The 14,578-nt window shown below is 60.3% G+C and overlaps 1 protein-coding gene across 3 annotated transcripts in view; it reads left to right on the top strand.

Annotated features, from left to right (window-relative positions):
- Nucleotides 1–14,578, top strand: part of CABIN1 (calcineurin binding protein 1) — a 151,211-nt gene that overhangs the window by 122,791 nt on the left and 13,842 nt on the right. The window lies entirely within an intron of this gene.

The raw sequence follows: 14,578 nt of genomic DNA, 5'->3' as shown, positions 1-14,578 counted from the left end.
CCTCTGCTGGGGGCTGCTTACCCTCACTGGCACATCAACCAAAGGCCAAGCGACTGTCTCTAAGGAAGCTGTGGTTACCACTCCAGAGGGCTGCACTGCTCCAGTGACCAGAAAGTGTCCGGAAAAGGGTGAAGAGTGCCCCATCTGCCCTCTCTGCTGGTCCACCCCAGGGTGAGGACATGCTGAGGCAGAGGCTTGGGGACATACACACATTCACCCATTGGTCTGGGTTCCACACCCAGGGACACAGCATGTTTTTCTTTCTAGTAGGTGACACAGGGTGACAGCGTCTGCCCCACGGGCCAGCATTCATCCTTCTCTGTGGCTTCTCACTCAACACTGACACCTTGAGACAGTTGAGACTTTGCCCTCCTCACCCCACGTGCTCCTGCTAGGGGCTGCTCATCCAGACAAGGCCACAGCCGCTCAGTTCTGCTTTCTCTAGTTTCTCTGGCTTTGGTGATCATCCCTGGGCTCCTGGAGAGCCAGCTCGGCTTTCCCTCTCTGCAGCCACCCATGGGAGCACAAGTGCTTCGGGGGAGGCCAGGCCTCTGTCCTAAGGGCAGCGGGCAGTTGGCATTTTCGAGATGGCTGTGGTGTAGAGAATAAACGTGGCCAGACAGCACAGGGTGGGGGGAGGGGCCGTATAGGGGCTGCAAAGGGGAATGTTGGCCACCCAGCTTCCCAACATGAAAATGGGTGAAGCCCTGCCTTCCCTGCCTCCCCGTGGGCTGCCAGGGGCTGCTGGGTGGACAGCATCTGGGGACGTGATGGGTCAGCACTTCTCAGAGTTGGCCCTCAACCAGGGGCCTCGAGCCAGGGGTGGGGAGGTGGCTCTCAGGGCCACCTACCTATTGCCCTTGCCACCGTTGTCCTCTCCATGGTGACCCACCTGTCTTGGAGCTGGACTGGGGAGAGGGTTCTGCCTGGGGAAGTCCCTGTAGGACCAGGCAGTATCCTCAGGACTTTTGTTTTCTTATGATCAATCGTCAAAGTTTGCTGTGGCAATTTAAGGTCAGATATCCCTTGGAAAGGCAGTGGACATTCTGATGGCATGGGGCTCCTCCTGCCCCGAGGCCTGCATGCAGCCCAGGGCCAGCACATCCACTTAACATCGGTCCTTCTCCACGGACAGGCTGGAGCATGCCCTTCAACATCCAGACAGGTGGCAGGGGCACCCCGATCCCCAGGATTGCCCCAGAGCAGGCAGCCCACAGGTTAGACCCTGCTCGCCGGGGCTCCTGCCGGACTCTGGGTGAGCATGGTCGGTGGCCTGGCCTCCTGGGCCCCTGAGGCTGGCAGAGTGCTGCAGGAGCCGTCAAGGTTCAGGGGTGGCCCTGTGGATGAGCGGCCATCCTCCCTGGACAGCAGTCACGGGCCTGTGTGCTGCACATCCAGGTGCTTTGTGGGCAGTTAGGACCCATGGGAGCTCTCCTGCGTAGGGTACTGGTAAGTCCCAGAAGGGGCCCAAGGCTCTTTTGGGCCCAGAGAATTCTTGAGGATCTAATGCAAGCCCACCAGGGTCTCCTGTCTCAGCACTCTCATGTGAAGCCCCAGGGGGCTTCCACTGTGCACAGGAATGCTTCCTCCTGGGGGCTCAGGGAGAGTGATTCCCACCTCCTGGTTCTGGGCCTCAGTGCCATGGTCTGTCAGCTAGAGATGGCAGTGCCCATCTCACGGGACTCTGGAGAGGGCTTGCACAAACCAGGGCTTGGAGTGCTGGGTACTGTGAGGTCCCTGGGGCAGGGCCGAGGAAGCTGGAGACCTCTGGGAGCGCATAATGTCCCAGGCTAGTCTCTCTCCAGAGACTTTGCTGGGCAGGGGACTGGCACAGAACCCCTGAGCTCCCCTCACCCACTATGGGCCTCCCTCCTGCTATGACATTCAGGACCATGGGACCCCAGGCTGCCCAGCCCACCCTGGGCCTCAGTGTGCTCATGAGAGCACCATAAGTCCTGGTTTCCAGAGAACTACATACTCGACACAGACACCTTCTTCCTGGCCTAGGTGTGATGAGCACATGTTCTCAGCCTCCTTTGGTCTGACTTTATCTTACAGGAAGTGGATAAGGTATGAAGTGAGGTCATGAGCTGTGCAAGGTACAAGTGTCACTTGTCTGCTCCAGCCTTCGGTTCAGCCAGGAGGAGTCAACCGGCTCTGAAGCCAGCCAGGCCTGGGAGCGGGTCCTGGCCATACTGACCTTTCTGCTGTGTGACTCTGAACCAGTGCCCAAGCTCTCTGAACCCGTCCCCACATGTGAGTGTCAAATGATGATATGCATGTAGATGGTGAGGGGCTGTTGTGACGAGCGCCATGCGGATTTAGAACTCCTTTGAGACTCGACCTGTGGCGAGTACTCAGTCAGGAGACCCTTGTCCTCACATAACCCTGGGGTGGTTCGTGCTTATGCTTGTCTCCCTGTAAGTGAATGACCTCTAGAACCGCAGCCTGGTTCTTTCAGTGCCTGGCAGGGCGTAGCCGTCCTCCAGGGGGGAGGGAGGAAGGACAGAGAATGTGACAGCCCCCTGGCTGAAGGGGCAGATTGGACCCGAGCCCATTTGGACTAAGGGCACCTGGCAGGGGCGCATAGCGAGACTGGGAACACTAGTGGGCAGGAACTAGCCTAAGTGTAGGATAGGTGGAAACAAGCTGGCTCGGGGAGATGGGCACCAGGACAAGTGCCACCAGGATAGGGGCCAGGTGGATCTCAGGTGTTTGAGTGTGTGGGGAAGGAGGAGGAAGCAAGGAACTCATGGCATTGAGGTGGTGAGAGAGAAGTTTGTGGTGGCAGACCAGCGCTTGGTGCCAGCATCTCTCTATCCACTGTCCCTGCCTTTGCTGAGCCTCTCTTCACCTGGGAAGGGAGGAGCTGCTGGTAGTTGGCAGACAGTCCTAGAGCAGCATGCCCCACAGTGCTGCGTGCATACCAGAGCTATGGGTGCTGGGGACATGGTGTTATGTTCCTGGGTGAGGCTCTTCTCTCTGAGCCCATTCCTCATCTGTACAATGAGCACAGTCCCCCTTCCAGGTTACCCTGTGCTGAGAGAGAGGAGTGCTACCTCCCTTCTTGGAATAGAGTCGGAGGGGGGATCCTGAGCCCACCCTGCTTCTGCCCAGCCTGGTTACTCCCACCACCTTGACCCAGGGCCTTCTTCAGGCTCATCCTCGAGCCCAACTGGGAAGTGAGGCCCCTGCCAGCCGTAAAGACCACTGGGGGACTGCCATGGCATCTCTGTTCTGCCCTTCCCCCTGAGGACGTTAGTGGGAAAGTCTTTACTCCACCTCCCACTGGATAGGCAAGGACAGCTAGCTCAGTGTAGCTGCGTGTCCCTACACACCCACTCCTCTGCCCCCCACAGGACCTTCGCCTGGCACAACTCCAGGGGGCGCCGTTCACATAGCTACCGCGTGCAGGGTGAGGACTGCCACGGCTCCCCCCGCCCGGCACTCCCTGCCGCCCCTACACCGCTTGGTCCGGGTCCTTTTGGGACCCACCGCCCCCCGCGGTGAGGGCTGCACCCCTCGCCGGGTGGGCAGCCCACTACCACCAGCACGCACCGGGCCAGGGAACCTGCGAGGATTGGCCGGCAAAAGTCAGTTGCGCTACTGGGCCCGCTTCCAGGCTGAGCGAGGGAGCGAGTGCCCGCGCCCCGTCCGGCTCTGCCCGCCCCGCCCCGGCCCGCTGCGAGCGAACGAGCCTCCGCGGCCATGGCCCGGCGCCCGCTCTAGCTCCGCTGCACAGATGCCACGGCGGAGCCGGCGGGTAGGAACTTGACCGGGGCCGAGGGCGGGGCGGGGGCCTGGGCCGCGACCGCCTCTCCTCCTCTGCCTGCCAGCTCCTGGCTTTCTGAAGCTTTTGCCCAGCCCTCCCCGGGTCGGCTTGGGCGGCCACCCCCGCCCCGGCCCCCTGCCCGCCAGGCGCAGCAGGAAGCCCGCGGGCCGTGGTTTCCCGGGCGCCGCGGCGGAGGAAGTCGGCCGGCGGCGGGGCCGCGGCGCCCCCATGCCCCCGGGCCGGCGCCCTGCACAGCGTCAGGTGGGCGGCCGGGCGGGCCGGGTGGCGGCGCGCGGGGGCGGGCGGCGGGCACCAGCGGAGCCCGCACCCGCGCTCGCGCCACCGGGGGAGAAGCCCGCGCAGCGAGCCCCGGGCGACTCCAGCCCGGGGGCCGCGAGCCGGCGCGCGGGGGTGTACGCTGCGCCGCGCGAAAGCGAAAGCCAAAGCCGCTCTCCCGCCACCGGCCCGAGCAACTTCGCGGCGGGCGGCGCCGAGGAGCAGCAGCGCGGGGCCGCTCCCGGGGATGGTGAGCGGGCTGGCCGGGTGGGCAGCGGCGCCCGGGCGCGGTGCTTCCCCAGCTATAAATAGCTGCCGTGCGGGGGCGGGAGGATGGTGCCAGCGGTTTGTGAGCACCTAGCCTGCTCTGAGCCCGGAGCTGGGCCAGGACCTTGCCCCGCGGCAGAGTGGGAGGGAAGGTGCAGAGGGGCGCGGGGCGGGGGCGCGGGCGCGGGACAGGGGTGCGGCACACGCAGGCGGGGCCGCGGTGGAGTTGCAGGCTAGGCTACCCCCACGCACTTAGTTGTTTGTTGTTTCTGCTTTTCCGCGGGAGGGGGAGGGGAGGGGTAGCCAGCAGTTCTGGGGACCTAGTGTGCGACGTCTCATTTGGTAGAAGAGGCTGGAAGCGGGCGGGCGCCAGCTGCAGGCAAATTGCAGGCTTCCCCAAACGCTGCCTGTGCTGGGGACTCATTACCTGTGGATGGCGCGGGGAATCCCTTGCCCTCGGGAGCCCAGCCAGGACTGCTGGTTGGGTGGAGGGCGATGGCGCCCCTGGCGGTTTCTGTACAACCCTGCGGCCAAAGAGGCGGGCCCTGGTGGGTTTGCAGTGGAAGCTGCAGGACTTCCTGCCCCCAGGGGTGTTCAACCTAGCCTACCCTTGGCTGTGCCTCCAACCTTAAGCCTGGAACAGGACAGTGGCTCCAAGTGTTGGGGCGGGGGCAGGGCCCTTCGCTTTTGGGGTCATCAGGAAGATGTGGAGTCTTGGCTCCAAAGGCCTCAGGACTCCTGAGGAGGGTGGCCCCTGAAGGAGATGGAGCTGTCTGGGCCAGCTGTGGGAGAGGTGCTGCCCTGCCAGCCTGGCGATGTCTGTGATATTCACCTTACTTGGGGACAGGCGGGGTGCAGTGGGAAGAGCAGAGTAGTCTGAGTTTTACCATACTTCCAGCTCCCTGCTGGCTGTAAGACAAGTCTCTCCCTGTGAGCTCTAAATTGATATCCCATGTTGGAGAAGCTGGACAGGCACCCTGTCAGTACCATTGGCCGCTGGGGCTCACAGCCACCAAGTGCAGCCCTACACAACCTCTCCAAGTAGTCTTGCTGTTTGGGAGGTTCATATGGGTTTGCCCGCGACAGGTGTCTCCCTAAGATTTTGGAGGATGCTGGTGTTCTCTCCAAGGCTGCTCCTGACCTGAGGGCCAAGGGTCCAGATTCTGTCCTCGCTCAGCTTTGGGTCAGTTAGGCTGCCTCACTGAGGCTAGCCTGTGGGAAGTTTTTATGCTTCTCTGGGGGGAGAGGCCCTAATCTACCCCAGCACCCTTCCCTACTGAGGGGCTCCCTTGCTCTCTCCAGCTCATCACCCGCATGGAAGCAGGTCCTCGGCTGGAAGCAGCCTGCTCCCACAGCCCCAAGCCCGCTGCTCCTGGGAATGGGATGCCAGCAGGCTGCCCGCCCTCGCCTAAGGAATCCCTCTGCCGGGGGAATGGGTTCTCCCTTGGGTGCTCACAGCACTGTGTTTTCTGTGAATAGGAATGCTGGAGCTGAGCAGCCCTGGGAGGCCTGTTCACCTGTCATACTGTGGCACGTGGGGCTAACTGGGGACTGGGAAGGCCTAGGATGATGGTCCGTCCACCCCCCACCCTCGTGCAGCACACACCTCCTGTCATAAGTCAGCACCCAGGCCCTGCTACTGCTGCTGCGTACCTACTCTTTTGTCCCCTCTGGGGGATCCATTCCAAGGAGAAGGAGAAAAGATCTGTGGGGAAGGCTGTTCAGCCAGCATTGTTCATAATAATTCTAAAGACTAGGCCCAGGTGCCCACCAGGAGGGGACTGGATGGGTTTGGATACACCTGTGGGGTGATGTGCTGTCATCATTTTAAATGACAGGGGTTTTTGATGATACAAAAAAATACCTGTGCTCTGTTTACCGAGTTAAAATTTAAGATAAAAATTACAAGCTCCGAAAAAACAAAAACAAACCCACACTCCTTTGTTCTCCTGCTCAGGATACTCTGGGTGATAAGGTCAACCCTAGGGGGTTGCCCATTTCTTCCCCACTTGACAGAGGTTCCTCCTTCTCTGGCCCCTACTCCTTCCTGGCTTTTCTCTGGCTTTCCTAGAACACTCCCTCCCCAAAGTCCTTATTCTCTCAGCCCGTTGCTCCTCGTACCAACCATGCACGTATGTCTGTCTCTCCTACTAGTAGGGAACCCCTCTGGTGGGTGTGCCTGACCCATCCACGAGACTCCTGGTTCCTGGGATGCACTCGGCTTTCTGTGCAGTTGCCAGGCCGATCTGCCCTGGGAGACCCAGAGGCTGCTCTGGAGCAGCTCCTGAGTTGGGCCTCCCCAGCACCCAAAGGGGATTCATCCGGGGCATAAACTCTCCAGAGCCTATTCAGGCCTTGGTTCATGCTGGGACTCACTCAGGGGCACCCTAGAGCTGTACCGAGGTTGAGGGGACTTGGAGGCCAGGGTTTGTGGCTTTGCCCTGGAACATTCCTTTCCTGGAGGCTGCTCAGGCAGGCCCAGTGGGGCCACATCCCTGTCTGCCTAGCCTGACTCTCATTTGGGAGGGCTTCCCTTCCCCCCAGAAGGCCAGGATCTCTTCTGGGGGCCTGAGGTGCCAGTGAGGAAGAGAGACACAGTTGCTCCTGCCCAACCCTAGGTATCTCAGAGTCCAGGAGGCCATGGCAGGGCAGGCCAGGATTCAGGTCCTTGGGACTGGCTACTGATCTCAAGCATCCTATGAGCAGCCCCTGGTCAGGTAGGGGAGGCCCTGAGAAGGCCCCAGACAGACATAGGCCCCTCTGGCTGCAGCAGCCTGGGGTGAACTGGAGAGGGTCCAGACAGCCACCTGCCCAGCTGCCCACCTGTTGTCTCAGCAGTCTGAGCACCCTTCGGTCTCCCACAGTACTGTTGGCATCTCACTGCCTTTCCCTGCTTAGTTTTTCCCCAAGGCACCCAAGCCAGTCTCCTTTGTGGCCTTTCTGGGTACTCCCAGGGGTGGTTACTTTCTCTTCTGTCTTCCTGCTTGAGTCTTGCCAGGTGCCCCAGCTGAGCATGACCCCAGTAATAGCAGAGTGGGGAAGGGACACCCGAGTCCTGTGGGTAGGGCAGCAGGGGACAGCAAGAGGAGCCCAGCAGCGTTCTGGAAGACCGAGGCTGGAGGCCATGCCCAAAACAGGAGCTTAGGGGCCTAGATTATGAAGTCTCTGAGACGCTCAGAGGTACTGGTGGTAGACGCTTGCTCCCCATTCGTCTGCCAGCAGGTGTTCCCATTCCCACCTCCCCTTTCAAAGGTGCGTTCTCAGGTCTTCAAAGGCCCTGGCTCAAAACTGAAGTGATTTGGTATCACTGCTTGGTTCTGTCTAGTCTGTAAATCATAGATCACATTGCTGACCTTCTGTACCTTTGTAAACATTCAGGGAGATCACAGGGGGAGAGACCTGAAGAGGGGAAGACTGATCCCGGTCTGGCCCCACACCAGGTCACTAGGTAGCTTCGGGCAGGTTGTCTGAACTCACCTTCCCCCTCTGGAAGATGAGGGGTGGATTGATTACACACTTGGATAGTCCCTGCCAGTGTGGGTGTGGGAGGAATCAGAATCTGCACCCAGTCCCCGTGGCCTGAGCCTCGTCCACTCAGTGACAAGCTCGTGCCCTGGGTCTGAGTGCGGCTTAGATGGAACAGAGCCCGACTGGGCCACACCTCCCACCTGCCTCCTTCTCTGCTTTGGCATTTCCGGGCCCCTTGTTTCCCTGGGGGGCCTTTGCCTGTGCCCTTGGAGTGCAGGAGGCCCCAGGGGGAGCTGTCACCAAAAGATGGGATCCATGAAGGTGACGAGTGCATCTGGGAGCCCCAGAATGACCTTGGGGTGTACTGTCAAGAAGGGCCTGAACAGCGGCCCTGCACAGGGCACTTGGAGCTACCGTGAGAATCAGAACTGTATCTGGACATGTGGTTTTGGGCTGCCAAGCTCAGAGTTGGTTCTTTTTTTAAAAAAAAAAAAGATTTTATTTATTTGACAGAGAGAGAGGGAACACAGGCAGGGGGAATGGGAGAGGAAGAAGCAGGCTCCCAGCGGAGGAGCCTGATGTGGGGCTCGATCCCAGATTGCCGGGATCACTGCCGGGAGCTGAAGGCAGACGCTCAATGACTGAGCCACCCAGGTGCCCCTCAGAGTTGGTTCTGAGCCATGGGAAGAGGCTGTGCTGGCAGCCCTGCTGGTGTGCAGGGAGGGGGTCCAGGAGTATGGATGGGCAAGGCCCTCCAGCCCACACTGATCAGGAATCTGGGGGAGGGGAGTCCCTGCCCCTCCAGGATGAAGCTTCCCCCAGACCACAGTATGCTGGAGACAGCATGAGCCTTAGGAGTGAGCACGACCTTAGCCTGGCAGCCAGGAGCAGTGCTCCATGCCAGCGGGGGCATCTGCTGTCCATCCCTGAGGTGCCACCTGCCAAGATTTTGGTGACCAGAGGCCAAGGCCTGGTGGCCTTCCTACCAGGCACCAGCCTCACCCTGCTTTCCAGCCCCCTTTGTGAGGGGACAGTGTGTTCATGGGCAAGAGTGTAGGGTGACCTGGCAGCACCCCACCCCTTCCACCAACCAGCTCTCAGCTCCCCTGGGAAGGTCCCCAAGGGCCCCCAACCATGCTGGCCAGCCTCCATGAACCCCCAGGCTTGCCCCAGTGTGGGGCTCAGCTTTTCAAGCTCTGTTTCCTTAAGCGGCAGGAGGATGCCCTAGTCTCAAGGCTACAGGGAGGGTTTGTTAACTTGTATCAAGCGCTCAGCCCAGAGTCTGGGGCTCCATGAATTATTCAGGTGGTTATAGTCTGTCTCAGTGACCTCATCTGCCGGCCAGGAGCCTGGAACCACTTGGACGCACTGGGGGTCGGCTGAGATGCTCCCGGGGAGCTGCACATGGGTGGAGCTTCGAGCACGTCCCGGTTTCTGAGTGCTCCGAGGCTGCTGCTGTGCACCCCCAGCTGCCCATAGTTCTCCAAGCGGGCATCATCCCAGACAGGAATTGAGTGTGTGCCTGCACTTTGGCAGAGGGGAGTCTTGGGGTGCAGCCAGAGCTACGGGACAAGAGGGCAGCTGGGTGGGGCACAGGGAAGAAGTAGGAGGGACCCTGAGTCATGGCCCCGCCCAGCACCAGTGCTGCCTTCCTCCCTCGGGGGTGAGCCCCATCCCAGACCCTCTTCATGGGGTCCTTGCTGCCCCTGGCTCCCACTCCTGCCCTCACTTCTCTGTGATCCTGCTTTGGCCTGTCCTTCAGCCCCCAAGGGCAGGCCTCCCTCGGGTCACTCCCAGCTGCCCCTCCCCTCAGGCACTGCTGCCTCCTCCCTTCCCGTGAGACCCCTTCTTCCTCCCGCTCAGATGCCTCCTGGCACATCCCCTGCACCCTCCCTGAGGCCTGCGCACGTGGCGCCTGCTGCTGCAGGTGGAACCTGGCTGTACCCCTACGTCCCGTGTGCAGACAGCCCTCTCCTGCTGCCTGTCCGCTCCCTGGGAGCTCCCTGTTCTCTGAGGGGCTTCCGAGCAGGCCCGGCCTGGCAGGGCTGTCTTCTTCTGAGGGGCAGTATGTGGGAGTGTGCTTTGGCTTCTTCCCCTCTGTAGGGGGGCAGGAAGTGTCCCACTTGTCTCGGGGCTGCTGGTATCGTGGGGTCTCTGGCCGCAAACACGGAAGCCCGGCGCTGCCTGCTCAGGCAGAAGGCAGAGTCGTTGGCTTACTTGCCACCCTGCCAGCTTATGACGCTGCCTGGTGGCTCCACGCCCTCAGGCCAGCTGTCCCTGGAGGCTGGCTGCATGTCTGCAGGAACCTCCCCGGGGCTTCTGGTGTCTGTGGTTCCCTTCTGAATTTCTGCGGACTCTCTGGCTGATCTGTGTGGTCCTCCAGCCTTGCCTTTCTGAAATAGATGGGTATGTTCTGGCTGCGTGCACATATCTGGAAGGGAAATGGATTAATAGGGCGCCCTCGTGTGAAAAGATCCAAACCACGCCCTGAGACGTGGTACCAAGTAGACCTGTCCTCACAGGGTGCATCCTGGTCCCATCTCTCCTCAGGGATAGGCTAAAAGCCCTTCGGGAGTCTGGCTCTCAGGCACAGGGACGCTCCTGGCCGGTACAGAGGCCGCTCAGCCAGGCTCTCAGTGGCTGCAGTGGAAGGTAGCCCAGTGGCCCCAGCCGTGAGGAGGGAAGCCACCTGCATTCCGGGCTTGGCTGCCATCCAGCAATGTGGCTGGGGCCTCGGGTTCCCACGTACACAATGAGCAGTTTGAGCCAGCTAAGTGTGCTTGAAAATGTCCATGATCGTGGAACTCTGATGCCACCGGATTTGTCAGTGCCCGGTTGGGAGCAGCATCCTGGGAATCAGGAACGGGGTGCAGGAGGAAGGGTAGGGGCGGGAAGGGCAGTCCCAAAGGGTGAGATGGGCAGGCCTGTGGTGCCGTGGCATGACAGGGAGCGGGTGGCAGGCAGACCCCCACTCCTGCTCACTATGCATCCAGAAAGTGTCTTATCTAAGGCACTGCCTTGCTTCAATGAGCAGATGACAGCCCCTGCCTGTATATGACTGCTGGTGGGACTAGCAGTGCCCGGCCACCCCTCACAGTCCCAGGTTGGCCCACTCCGGGGGGTGACATGGTAAGTCTTCCAGAGAGGTGGTTTTTTTTGTTTTGTTGTTGTTGTTGTCTTTGTTTGTTTTTGTGTTTGTTTTTTTGTTTTGTTTTGCTTTGTTTTTAGCGTGCTTACTGGCTCATTTTGGTACATCCCATACCTCTTCCAAGAAAAAAACCGAACAGGTAAATGCCCTGTGTCTTTGATTCTAGAACTTGGGAGCAAGAGCAGGAGTTTGGGGTTCCCTCTCTGAAGGGACCCTACCCATGTCCTCCACTATCTGCCAAGTCTGCTGTGGTCACCTGGCCTACCCTGCAGAGGGCCAAATATGTTTTACCTCTGGCATTGCCTTCTCGGCCCCCCACTTTTTCACGGGAGAGAGGGGAGCTGGCCCTTGCCTGACCAGGAGCCTGGAGGCATGCTGCCACCAGCCCCCTCCAGTGCAGGGCTCATGTGCACACCCAGAGCTCTGAAGAGGATTCATTTCCCTGTGACCAGAATTGTTTCCCACTTACCCTGGAAATCTCCAGGGTGAGGGACTGGCAGGGAGATGGAGGAGCTAGGCTTCTGTGAGCAGGAAACCCTTCTCAAGCTGGGCACCTTGCCTGCTCTGCCAGGTTTGTGTCACGTTCCTGGGGCCCTGGAACTGAAGCAGACCTGCCCCCACTTAGGATGCATTCCCAGCTGCAGGCCCACCCCCTGACCATCTAAGGGGCTGACCCTGAGTGGTCCTGGCAGAGACTTAGAAGGGCAGCAAGCCAGGAGGGCTTCAGAGAGGAGGTGACATCACAGCCAGGCTTCAGAGGACACAGCAGAGCTGGCTGGACAGAGGAGGTGAGAGGGCACCCCAAAAAGTGAGAAGCATCAAATTCACAGCTCTGTAAGGGGGCAGGCTTGGTGAGTGTCCAGCGTCAAGGGAGGAGGGGTGCAAAGGCCAGTGAGGCTCAGGCTTCAGCTGAAGTAGGTAAGGAAGCTGGCTGGCAAGGGTATAAGCAGGGGAGGGAGCACCCACATTATCTTTTTCCTAACTTGTCCTGGCCCAGGCTGGGTGGCTGGATTGGAGGCAAGAGTGGAAGGAAGAGGCAGGATGAGGCCCAAGCTGGGGCAGGAATGTTAGGAGCACAAGGTGCAGGCTTGGATGCCAGGGAGGGGCAGGGGTGTGAGGACAACCCTGGGGTTCTAGCACAGTGGAAGAAACCTTTTCTAACAATTTATGAAGAATGAAATGGGCCACCTCCAGAGGTGGCGAGCTCCCCAGACGTGCAGGCTGAGGCTGGTGCCCACCAGGCAAGTTGTGGGGATCAGGTATTGGGGCCCATGTACCCCAAGTGCCTGGAGCCTCTTGAGACAATGGCACGATATCTGGGGCCCCATAACCCTTGCCCCTGCCCACAGCCAGGCTCACCCCACATCCCTGGCAGGCCTGGCTTCAGACCTCCTCCCCTCCCCCAGTCTGTGCCCTGACTCAGCTAGCATGGAGGGCAGGGGTGACTTGGGAGGAACGGGGCCACTTACCAGGGGAGGGTCCAGAAAAGTCAGCGCCCTTCTCCTCACACAGTCACCCCCAAACATGATTTGGAGGAACAAATGTGAGTCTTCCATTCATCCTCCCTGATTGCTCCCCAAAGGACGTCAGGCGCCCTCCACCCCCAGGTGCTCATAAGGCAGCTGGGGAGAGACCTCCTGACCCCAGATCAAGGTGCACTGGGAAGAGTGATCTCCCCCTCTCCTTTGAGTCTTCAGAGTGAGGGAAGAGGGAGGCATTCAGTGAAATCCAGGGTCTTTCTGGGCCCTTATGGTTGACATTGCAGAGCAGGGCACGCCCCTCTGTGCCCTAAGGAGGAGTGAGATCCGGGAGCAGTAGGGTCACACCCAGCTCCCGGACTTGGCCTGTGGCCGTGGGCCAGCCCTGGCACACGCCTGCCATGTCTTGGCACGTGGCCGGGCTGTGTTTCTGGCTTTCCCCCTCTCCTGTTAGGTATGGGAAGGACCCCGAGGCCAGCAGTGGAGGGCTGGAGATGGGGGGGTGGAGGCTTCCCTCTGGGCTAGTTGGGCTTGTCCTCCCTGTCCTCAGAACTGGGGCGTGACGAGGGACCAATTCTGGGGCTGCCCCTCATGCCGTGTGACCTTGAGGGAGTCACTCCTCACCTCTGAGCTATGCCTTCCCTGACAGAGCTGTGCGAGGCCGTGGTGAGGACCATGGTGATGTCTGCCGTGCCGTGGAAGAGCCGGGCTCTTTAGTCTTATGCTGCTAGGCCTGGCAGGCAATAGAGATGGTACCTTCTCGGCCACTGCTATACATCGGGGACAGGGTGTCAGGGCCGCACTGCCAGACTGCTTGTCCTCTCGAGTGGCAGCTTTTCCTGAGCTGCTGCAGAAGCCACTGGGCCCGGTGGGAAGATACAGCGTTGGTGTCGGTGCCGTGGGTGAGAGTGGCCTCAGCCTCCCAGTTTCGTCCAGGCCGGGAAGCAGCTAGTACCTTGTCTGGTACTGCCTGGGATGAAGGGTGGCTGCCAACCTTCACACAGCACCCCCGGACTGCTTGGAGGTTAGCGGGTGTGTGTCCGACATGGAGGCTGGCCGGGCTTGGAGCTGTGGGTTTTAGGCTCCTCTCTTGCTTGAGTGGCTCAGGGCTGGAGGTGCCCTGTCTTCCCTCCCGGGGCTGCTGGAGCATGGACTTAGTCACTGAGCACCCGCGGAAATAGGGCCCGGGGGTGGCACCCCCTGGGTACACTGCTGGGGGCCCTGGGTGGAGGAGGCGGCATTGCTCACAGCCCCAGTCCCTTCTGAGCAGGAATTTCTCTAGGGTGTTGGCTGCAGGGAGCCAGCTGTGAGCCTGCCTGCTCCTTCCAGAGCCCCAAAGTCCTGCCCCAGAGATGTTAACTCCTAATGTCCAGGTAATGCCCAGGCCCTGCAGCCTCAGGCTTACTTCTCTTCACTTACAATTCACTCCCTTGGTCATCCTTTCCTTCACCGTGCCTCGACTGGACCAGTATGTCTCAGACACTGTGCTGGGTGTGGGGATGCCTCAGGGAACCAGACCTGAAGCTGCCGATGGGCAGGGTGCCCAGTGCAGCAGTGGGCTGAGCACAGACTGAGGGAGATGGTGGTGGGGCTCCCCAGAGCCAGCCCTGCTCCAGCTCAGCCTTCAGACAGTGAGGTTGGATGGCCAAGAAGTGGAGGAGGGGGTCCTGGGCGGAGTGCACCCTGGACAAAGGCAGGTTGGAGGGAACCTGGGCATTCTGCGAGCTGCAGGTCATTTTCAGCCCAGCCCTCTAGTCTCTGGGCATCGCTGGAGGGAAGGGTGGGGGCCAGGCTTGAGCCTGTCTGGCCAGCGACAGCTGCCAGAAGTTCACAGTGGCCACCTTTTGACCCATCTATTTGGCCCTAGGAGTTGGTCCTGTGGCTGAGTCAGCACCTGTGCGGAGGCACAGAGGCTCTGGGCTTCTCCCACTGGTTGCATCTGACTAGGCATGACCTACATGTTTCCTGTTGGGGACAGAACAAGTACATACGTGCCATGCAGCCATTCGGAAGAGGAGAGTGCAGAACAGTGTGTGTATCCTTCGCCACCACCTGCAGGGGGAAATAGGTGGGGGTGGCCACACTCTCATTCCTCTCAGGACAGCAATAGGGGTCCGAGTGCCCTCTGGTCCTGTGGCAGGCTCCAGCCGCAGCAGCGCCCCTCACACG

Source organism: Ursus maritimus, unplaced genomic scaffold (genome assembly GCF_017311325.1).
Source record: "Ursus maritimus isolate PB19 unplaced genomic scaffold, ASM1731132v1 scaffold_33, whole genome shotgun sequence".
Classification (NCBI taxonomy): Eukaryota; Metazoa; Chordata; class Mammalia; order Carnivora; family Ursidae; genus Ursus; species Ursus maritimus.
This window is presented reverse-complemented; position numbering and strand designations above follow the sequence as displayed.